Here is an 8,520-nt window from a genome sequence, read left to right on the forward strand (position 1 = left end):
TAGCTTTATGTGGTTGTAAAACCACCAATAAGATTGAAACTTAACTATCTCCGTAGTTCAGGAGCAATTAGGAATGAACAATAAATGCCAGCATTGCTGTTAACATCCTCTGCGTGAACAAAAAAAATTGTCTTTTTCTCTGCCTTAAAAAGAGCACAAACAATACTTTCACAAGCAAAACAACTATTGTGCTGACAGAGGAAATCAAAACCCAGTGAGCTAAATGCTTTCTGACAGACTGACGTCCCAAAACTTACACTAACAGTTGTATTATTTCAATTATAATCTCCAGGTTAAGGCTTTTCTGGGGAGAGTGTGGGCTTTAAATTGCAGGATTCCTAAGCAGTAACTTCATGTTTTAACAATAAATTCAACTAGATTGAAATTATAAATACAAACTTGCAAAATTTCAAAGAAATGTATTTTTCCCCAAAATAATTTAGAAGCCTGAAATTGCCTGCTTGGTGCACAAAACACACTTAGAGCTATTTCACTGTTCGACATTGACAAGTAAAAATGTAAAGAAAGAATCAACATTTTCTTTCTTTGTCACCTTTTTTTCTAGTCTGTCCCCACAGAAAATGAATAGCTTTCAAGTGTTGCCAAGATTACTCTGCAAATCTGGCAGCAGAGTCTGGAGCAATAAATAATAATCAGCATGGATTTACAAAAGGCAAGTCATGTTTAAATGACAATTGAGTTGCTTAATGAAGTTGAGAGAATTGAAGAGGGTGGTGCAATTGATGTGTATGTGAACTATGAAAAAGCATTTTAAGAAGCACTACACAATAAATTTATTAGCAGAATTATTTGCTAATGGGGTTGAAGGGGCAGAGGTGGCTCTTGGCAATGCTTCTCACCCCATCAATTGCCAGCAGCCAACTCTTGCCCAAACTCCCCCTTCTAACTTAACATCATTACCCCATCCCACCCCTGAGCCCCTATGACCACTCCTCCCTCCCAGGATCAGCTGCAGTCCCAGACCTATCTGGTTTCCATTTTGTGCTCTGCACTTGTGAAGTTCCTCACATGTGCAGATCAGTAGCCTCCTAAATCTTGGGTCCAGCTCTATTGAAATATAAGTGGTGGGCTCATCACCAAGACAAGAATTGTTTGCTGTACATCATCTATTTAGCACGCCTCTGCAAGTGGCAGGGAAATTCTGGGCAACAAGTCTTTGAAGATGACAGAGCCCTGACACTGGTCTCACTTGGAGTACCGTCTTCACTTCTGGGCATCATGCTTTAGGATAAAAACCTCAGTGACTGCGTAGACAAAATGTATTAGAATTCCACTGGAGATAAAGGATTTCCGTCGAGAGTCCGGAGGAGATGTTCTCCCCAGAGCACAGAAAACTCAGAGGACATTACACAAGGAAACATACTTTTTGCGCATCACATCATCTGGAATACATTGTCTGAAAAGGTGGCTATAGGTTCATAAAAAAATATAAATACTTGAAGGAAACATTTGCAGCAAAAGGCCTACTCCTGTTTCTGTTCTTACATCCTTTGATTTGAAACATTAACTCTGTTTCTCTTTCCATGGATGCTGCCTGAGCTGCTGTGTGTTCCCAGCATTTTCTGTTATTTTTTTCAGATGTCCAGTATCTGCAGTTTTTTGATTTTCAATCAATCGTTACCTTGATTGATTGGCATTCTTTATGTATAAACCTTAAGAGGAAATGGAATAGACTAATTGATTACAATGGAGAATCACAGCTAGTGCATTCTTGTCCAGACCTAAGGTGCATGCATCAACACTTCTCACTGCTGGTTAATGAATGCTGACTGAGACCATGAACCTCAGTAACTATCCTTCCTCTGGTCCGGCAGAGCTCAGGCCTGTCCCTGAGGTCAGGCATGTGAGAAGCACTCATATTAGCAGGCATGAAGATCATAAGAAAGGCAACAGAATACTGAATGAGATAAAAGGTAAAGGAATGTCTTTCTGTTGACCCACCTCATGTTTGTTTAGAACAACTGAACATGCCAGTATATGGATACCGAACAGAAGGCTAACAACCAATGAGGCCTGAGAAGCAGCTACAGGCCTAACAGGCCAAAGCTGTTTCACAGCTGACATGAGTTTCCTCCCTCTACTGTTGGTACTATGATCTGGCTAGCAGAAGGTCTGATCAATACTCACAGAAAACACTTCAGGTTAGCTAACCAACATTAGGTCAGAGACAGCAAATTCCCACCGATTTCCCAATCATCATCTTTGCTCTTTTTGAATGGTGGAGCATATTCAAGAGATTGATTGGTCTACTCCTGTTTCTGTTCTTACATCCTTCATGAGAAGTCTACCATCAAAAAAGCTTGATACATCTAATGGATAGAAGAAGGAGAAGATTTACATGCTGAATGCTTACAATGACACCGTGAACAATGACAGTTTAGTCATGCTTCCCTTATGACATAGAGGATCATACAAAACAGATATGGCTGGATACTCTCACCAGAGCAGGCATAAGCTATTGAGTCTAAGGAACAGAACTGTATTTCTTTGGCCACATTTGGAGTATTGTGTACGGTTGCAATCACCACATTACAGAGGATGTGGAGGCTTTGGAGAGAGTGCAGGTGAGGTTCACCAGGATGTTGCCTGGATTAGAGAGTATTAGCTTTAAGAATAGGTTGGACAAACTTGAATTGTTTTCTCTGGAGCGTCAGAGGCTGAGGGCCGACCTCATAGAAGAATATAAAATAATGAGTGGCATAGATAGGGTAAATAATCAGAGCCTCAGAGTGGAAATGTTGAATACAAGAGAGCATGCTAAGGTGAGGGGGGAGAGTTTAAAGAAGATTTACAAGGCAGGATTTTACACAAAGGGTGGTAGGTGCCTGGAGCGAGCTGCCAGGAAAGTGATGGAAGCAGATATGATAGGAATTTAGACAGACACATGGACAGGCTGGGAACAGAGGCATATGGACCTTGAGCAGGTAGATGGGATTAGTTTAGGTTGGCATCAAGATCAGCGCAGACATCATGGGCTGAAGGGCCTGTCCCTGTGCTGTACTGTTCTATGTTCTATGTTCTATGAATGGTGCAACAATGTAAAAATACTAGCACGCTTCTATCATCTCAATTGATGATGCCTGACTTTTATAGTTCTTCTGATTTTATTTCAGGGTTCTGGTGCCCAGTGTATTTGTTTTTATTGTTTATAATGTTTAAAATGAATTTAGTGGGCTCTTATGGTAAATTGAACGTTCAAGAAAAATTCTTCCATCATTGGCCAGCATCAAACAATCTCCAATCCATAATGTGCAACTCAATTCAGAACTTAAGATCTTTTATCTCAGAAGGGAGTCCTTGGGCTCATTGCAACAACCTGTATTTATACCATATCCTTAACCCAAGAGATTTCACTCAGCTATTATCAAACAAGATGTAACACAAAGCCACATTAAGAAATATTAGAAAAGGTGACCAAAAGAAGGAGGTGTCAAGTGTGAAGAGGTAGAGCGAATTCCATACCATCAAGGTTGGAGTAATTAAATCATGGATGCTCAAGGGGACAGAGCTGGAGGAACATGAGGTTGTAGGGCTGCAGGATATTACAGAAGAAGGAAAGGATGAAACCATGGACAGATTTGAAAGCAAGCTGGTAGAGCTGCTACCTCTGAGCTCCAGTGATCCGGGTTCAATTTTGACATCTGCTGATATCCCTGTGGAGTTTGCATATTATCCCTGTAACCACGTGAGTACTTCCAGGTATTCTGGTTTCCTCTCACATCCCAAACAGATGTGGGTTAGTAGATTAATTGGCCAATGTTAATTGGGCCTAGTGTGTAGGTGAGTGGTAGAATCGGGGGAAAGTCGATGAGAATGTGAGGAGAATAAGTAATAGGGAAAATGACTAGGGGAATGGGATTGCTCTGTGAGGCAGCAGAGATTCAATGAGCCAAAATTACTTCCTTCTACATCATAAGAAAATATGGAAACATGGAGGACAATAAGTTAAAATAACCACATAAAATACTGGAAATACTCAGCTGGTCAGGCAAAGCTGGGAACCAGCCAAGTTTGTTTTGGAGTAATTAGGTCTAGAAGAAACAAACACAGGCTCAGAGTTGCAACACAAAGTGCAATCTTTTCCAATTCCCATTTTAACCAGTGCCATTCTGGGTGAGATGAGGTTCAATTAAAATTCATACGGGGAGTGGGAAGTCTGTCAGTTCATAGCCACTATAAATTTGGTCTGCAAGTTAATGTTTCAACTGGTCATTTATCAAAATGAATGAAGATTTCACACATGACCACATGAGCTTGTCTGCTCATAAAGTTTTTCTTTCTTGAGTGAGCAATGGTGATCAGGGAATCAACTTACTTGACTTAAGCATAATGTCTAGATATACCCATCTGAACTATCTCGAAGCATTTCTAAATCCTTCACTCCAGCAACATTACTGGTAACTTTATCAAACCTAACTATACTTCCAAACTTTCTGTTTATTAAAGAGCTTCACGTTCTCAGTTTGTGTTTCAGCTCTTTTTTAAAATCTCTCTCCTTACATCATACAAACGTCAATGAATTTTCCAACTCAATGAATGAGATGATTTTTATAACCAAGGCAAGTGAAGGAGTAAAATAGCATTCAGACTCTGGGGAAATACCCTGGTCAGGTTTTGGAAACCCGAAATAAAAGTAACTCTTACCTTTTGGGATAGGTAAGTTCAATAGGCAATGCACAATGGACCAATGGATTTTTTATGAGGGCCAGCTGCTGCAAAATTGTACACCATGCCCAAGACAATGTGTACAACAGAATAGACCTTATGTGCTTAATAAGCTCAAAGGCCTTTTCTCCATTCACTCCACAATAATGAAGGGAAGATGGGGAGAGAATAAGGTGAGAGGCTTCAGTGTGGTGGGAGATTCATGGTGTCAATTCATGTGAGAGGGAGCGAAATCAGGAATGAGAAGGTCCAGCCAGGATACTGGTAGGGGGATGATGTGATTAGCTCTTGAGTGGGAGAAGGGAAAATAGGGGCTGTGCCCAATAGCCAGGCAAGCATAGAGAGAGTAATGGACTGAGGTAGATAGATGGAATTAAAATAAAGAATCAACAATGATCTAATTAAATGCACAACTCTTGTTTCATGCTAGTGATTTAGAATAACTGTTCCTTATGAAGGTAAATTCCTTAGCTCCTGAATGTACAAATGTTATAAGACACTAGTTCCAGTTAAAGGTACCCTGAACATTTTTTAATTCATTAATGAGATGTGAGCATCACAAGTAGATGAGCATTTATTTCCCATCCTAATTGCCCCTGTGAAAGTGGAGGTGAGTCATTTTCTTGAGCAACTACAGCTCATGTTGGAACTACTTAGAACTAGTCAGCACCAATTAAAATGGTCAAAAGCAAAATATTGGAACTGAAAGAGGTCTGAATTAAAAACAGAAAATGAAGGAAATAGTCAACATGTTAGGCCTCAAGTGTAGAGTGAGAAACAAAGTTAACGTGTCCTTTCTAACATTAACTTTGTTTCCCTTTTAGAGTGGAGGTACATTGCGGCAGGAGCATGTGTAAGCTGTTATTCTGCAAGTGAATCTGGGAAACACTTATGAATGAAAGTCTCTCAGGGTCAAGGATGACTTGCTTCCACTCCAATTTAGCTGGAGGGAGAGGTATCTAAGTTGACTGAAGAGACCTATGTGGGTCACAGGTGGAGAAGACGGCTTGATGGGGTGGGTGGATGGATGGGATGTTATGTGCTCTTTCTGGCATGTTTGCAAGGCTTCTGTGCGCTGCCATCATAGAGGTGTGAGGTGCTTCCTAGATACTCCTCCTCCATTTTAAGTGGTCATGGAGAGGGATTCCCATGAGTCAGTGAAGATGTTATATTTTTCAAGGAAAGTTTGACAACATCTTTGAAGTGTTCTCTATGTCTTCCTTGAGATCTTTTGCTGTGACAGAAAAATATCTTGTATCTATATAGAGTCAAGAAAACCCCAGACATGCACTTAAAAAACAGAGGAAGCAGATAATAATAAAGTTTATTTGTTAATGGCCTGCATGCAGATTTCCAACAAGCTTTTCATGGGGTTTGACAATGCAGAAACTGGAATGACTTTCCTCTTATATTTGGAGTCTAAAATTGAGAGTCATTGTTTCACCAACCATTTAGGGATTCGCTGAAATATTTTTGCATCAAAGAGTTGTGAATTTTTTGAATTTTTTTACTCATGGGTTGTGAATGTTTAGTTATTGAGACAAATTAAAAATGCATGAAATACTTTTGGATACTAGGGAATGTTAAAAATAGAAGCAGGAATAGGTTACTTGGCTATGCATGCTTGTTTTGCTATTCAATAAGATCATGGTTGATCTGTTACTTCACTCTTCTGTACTAAATTAATGTCCCTTGATCCCTTTAAGCATCTAAAAATATCTGTTTGATCTCTGTTTTAAACATATTTGGAGACTGAGTCACCACAGCTCTCTTGGGTAGAGAACTTCAAGTTTAGTGTAGATTCCAGTGAGGGCAAGATTGTGCAATTTGGAAGAGCACATGCACAATGAAATACACTATCACTGCAGTCCTTGCTTGCTCTGAGATTGCAACTGTGGATGCAGCATGGCAGATTTGTGTGGGGACATACTTTTTGAAGCACAGGTATCTTATGCTTTGACCCTTCGGAAGGTTCAGGTAGGATATTGCTTCCTACTGAGTGTCTGCATTTCCCCCATTCCACCTCCTGCTTGTCCTGCTTGTGTGAACCCTGCACATTTCCCAGTTGTGCTGTACTCCAAGGCAAATACCTATTTATGCATCCATTTCTGGGAGTAACTGGTTTATGCAGAATCTTGAAGTCAGTAAAAATTACACTTCCTGCCAAAAACTTGTGAAATCATAGCAGCAGGCAGAAGAATTCGACAACAGCTAACCTATAAGCATTGGAATGATGCCTTTAACTAGAGGAAATAAGAGGTATATGTCTTCAACCATGTAGAGTAAGAGATAGTGTGGACTGTAGCACTGATCTCCAAAATGGCAATGTTACACATTGACTGATATCATTATGCATCTCTGGAATCTCAGGAATTCTCCACCCCAGGAGTTGTGGAGGCTAAATCATTTGGAGTATTTAAAGAAGAAGTCGATAATTTTTTGAAAAAAAATCAGGAAATAGGCACAGAAGTGGAGATGCCATGATCATATCGAATGGCAGGGCAGGCTTGAGGGTTGAGTGGCCTGTTCCTGCTCCTATTTCCTTTTGCGATTATTTGCCTGCTCAGCATTGTATGCTAAAGCCTCTTCAACATGACACAAGGCACAATTCATTCCAAAGTGAGTACATATACTACAGATGTAACTTTGGAGCATTAAGAGCAATCAAGCACCCAGAACAATCCTGTGCTACCACAACTAAGGAAAAACAAGAAATAAAAACAGAAAATGCTGCAGATGTTCAATAGGTCAGGCAACATCTGTGGAGAGAAAACCATATACATTTCAATTCAATTATCTTTCATCAAAGCATTCAAAGACATTGATCTGAAATATTAATTCTGTTTCTCTCTCCATAGATGCTGCCTAAGCTGATGAGTATTTCCTGCATTTTCTATTTTAGATTTCTAACTTCTGCAGTCTTTTGATTTTTGATAAGGAAGAAGAGTTTTCCATAATGGCAGTAGCAGATTGCAGTGATTGCAGATTGCAGGAGACAGTGCTCTTTCATTGTCCAATACATTGAAGATCTGCATGGATATAAAATTATAAACTGACCCAAAGCCAATCTGACATCAGCTAATCTGAATATGGCAAAAATGCCCTAGAACTACACATCTTTTGGATGCCTGATCCAACCTAAACCCTAAACAAATCATCGGGTCCTGTTAGGGTCTAGTCATATAACCAAGTTGCCTCTTAGACAATGACTTTCATACAGAATTTCCATTCCCTCTGGACTTATTGCCTTTCATTGACCATTCTGAAGGGGGAGGGTGAACAGCCAGAGGTCGTGGTACATATTGGTACCAATGACATAGGTAGGAAAAGAGATGAGGTCCTGAAGAGGGAATATAGGGAGCTAGGCAGGAAGCTGAAAAGCAAGACGTCAAGGGTAGTAATCTCCGGACTGCTGCTTGTGCCACGCGCCAGTGAGGGTAAGAATAGGTTGATTTGGCAGATGAATGCATGGCTGAGGAGTTGGTGCAGGGGGCAGAGTTTTATAATTTGTTGATCATTGGGATCTCTTATGGGGAAGGTACGACCTGTACAAAAGGGACGGGTTACACCTGAACTGGAGGGGGACCAATATTCTTGTGGGCAGGTATGCTAGAGCTGTTGGGGAAGGTTTAAACCAGTTTGGCAGGGGGATAGGAACCAGGGTGATAGGTCAGAGGTTGGTGCATTTAGTGTACAAGTAGATGCAGTGTGTAGGAATACTGTGAGGAAGGATAGGCATTTGAAAGGTCAAAATTGCAGTCAGTTGGATGGGCTGAAGTGTGTCTACTGCAAGAAGTATCAGGAACAAGGGTGATGAACTTAGAGCATGGGTAA

The sequence above is a fragment of the Pristis pectinata genome, chromosome 16 (genome assembly GCF_009764475.1).
Source record: "Pristis pectinata isolate sPriPec2 chromosome 16, sPriPec2.1.pri, whole genome shotgun sequence".
Taxonomy (NCBI): domain Eukaryota; kingdom Metazoa; phylum Chordata; class Chondrichthyes; order Rhinopristiformes; family Pristidae; genus Pristis; species Pristis pectinata.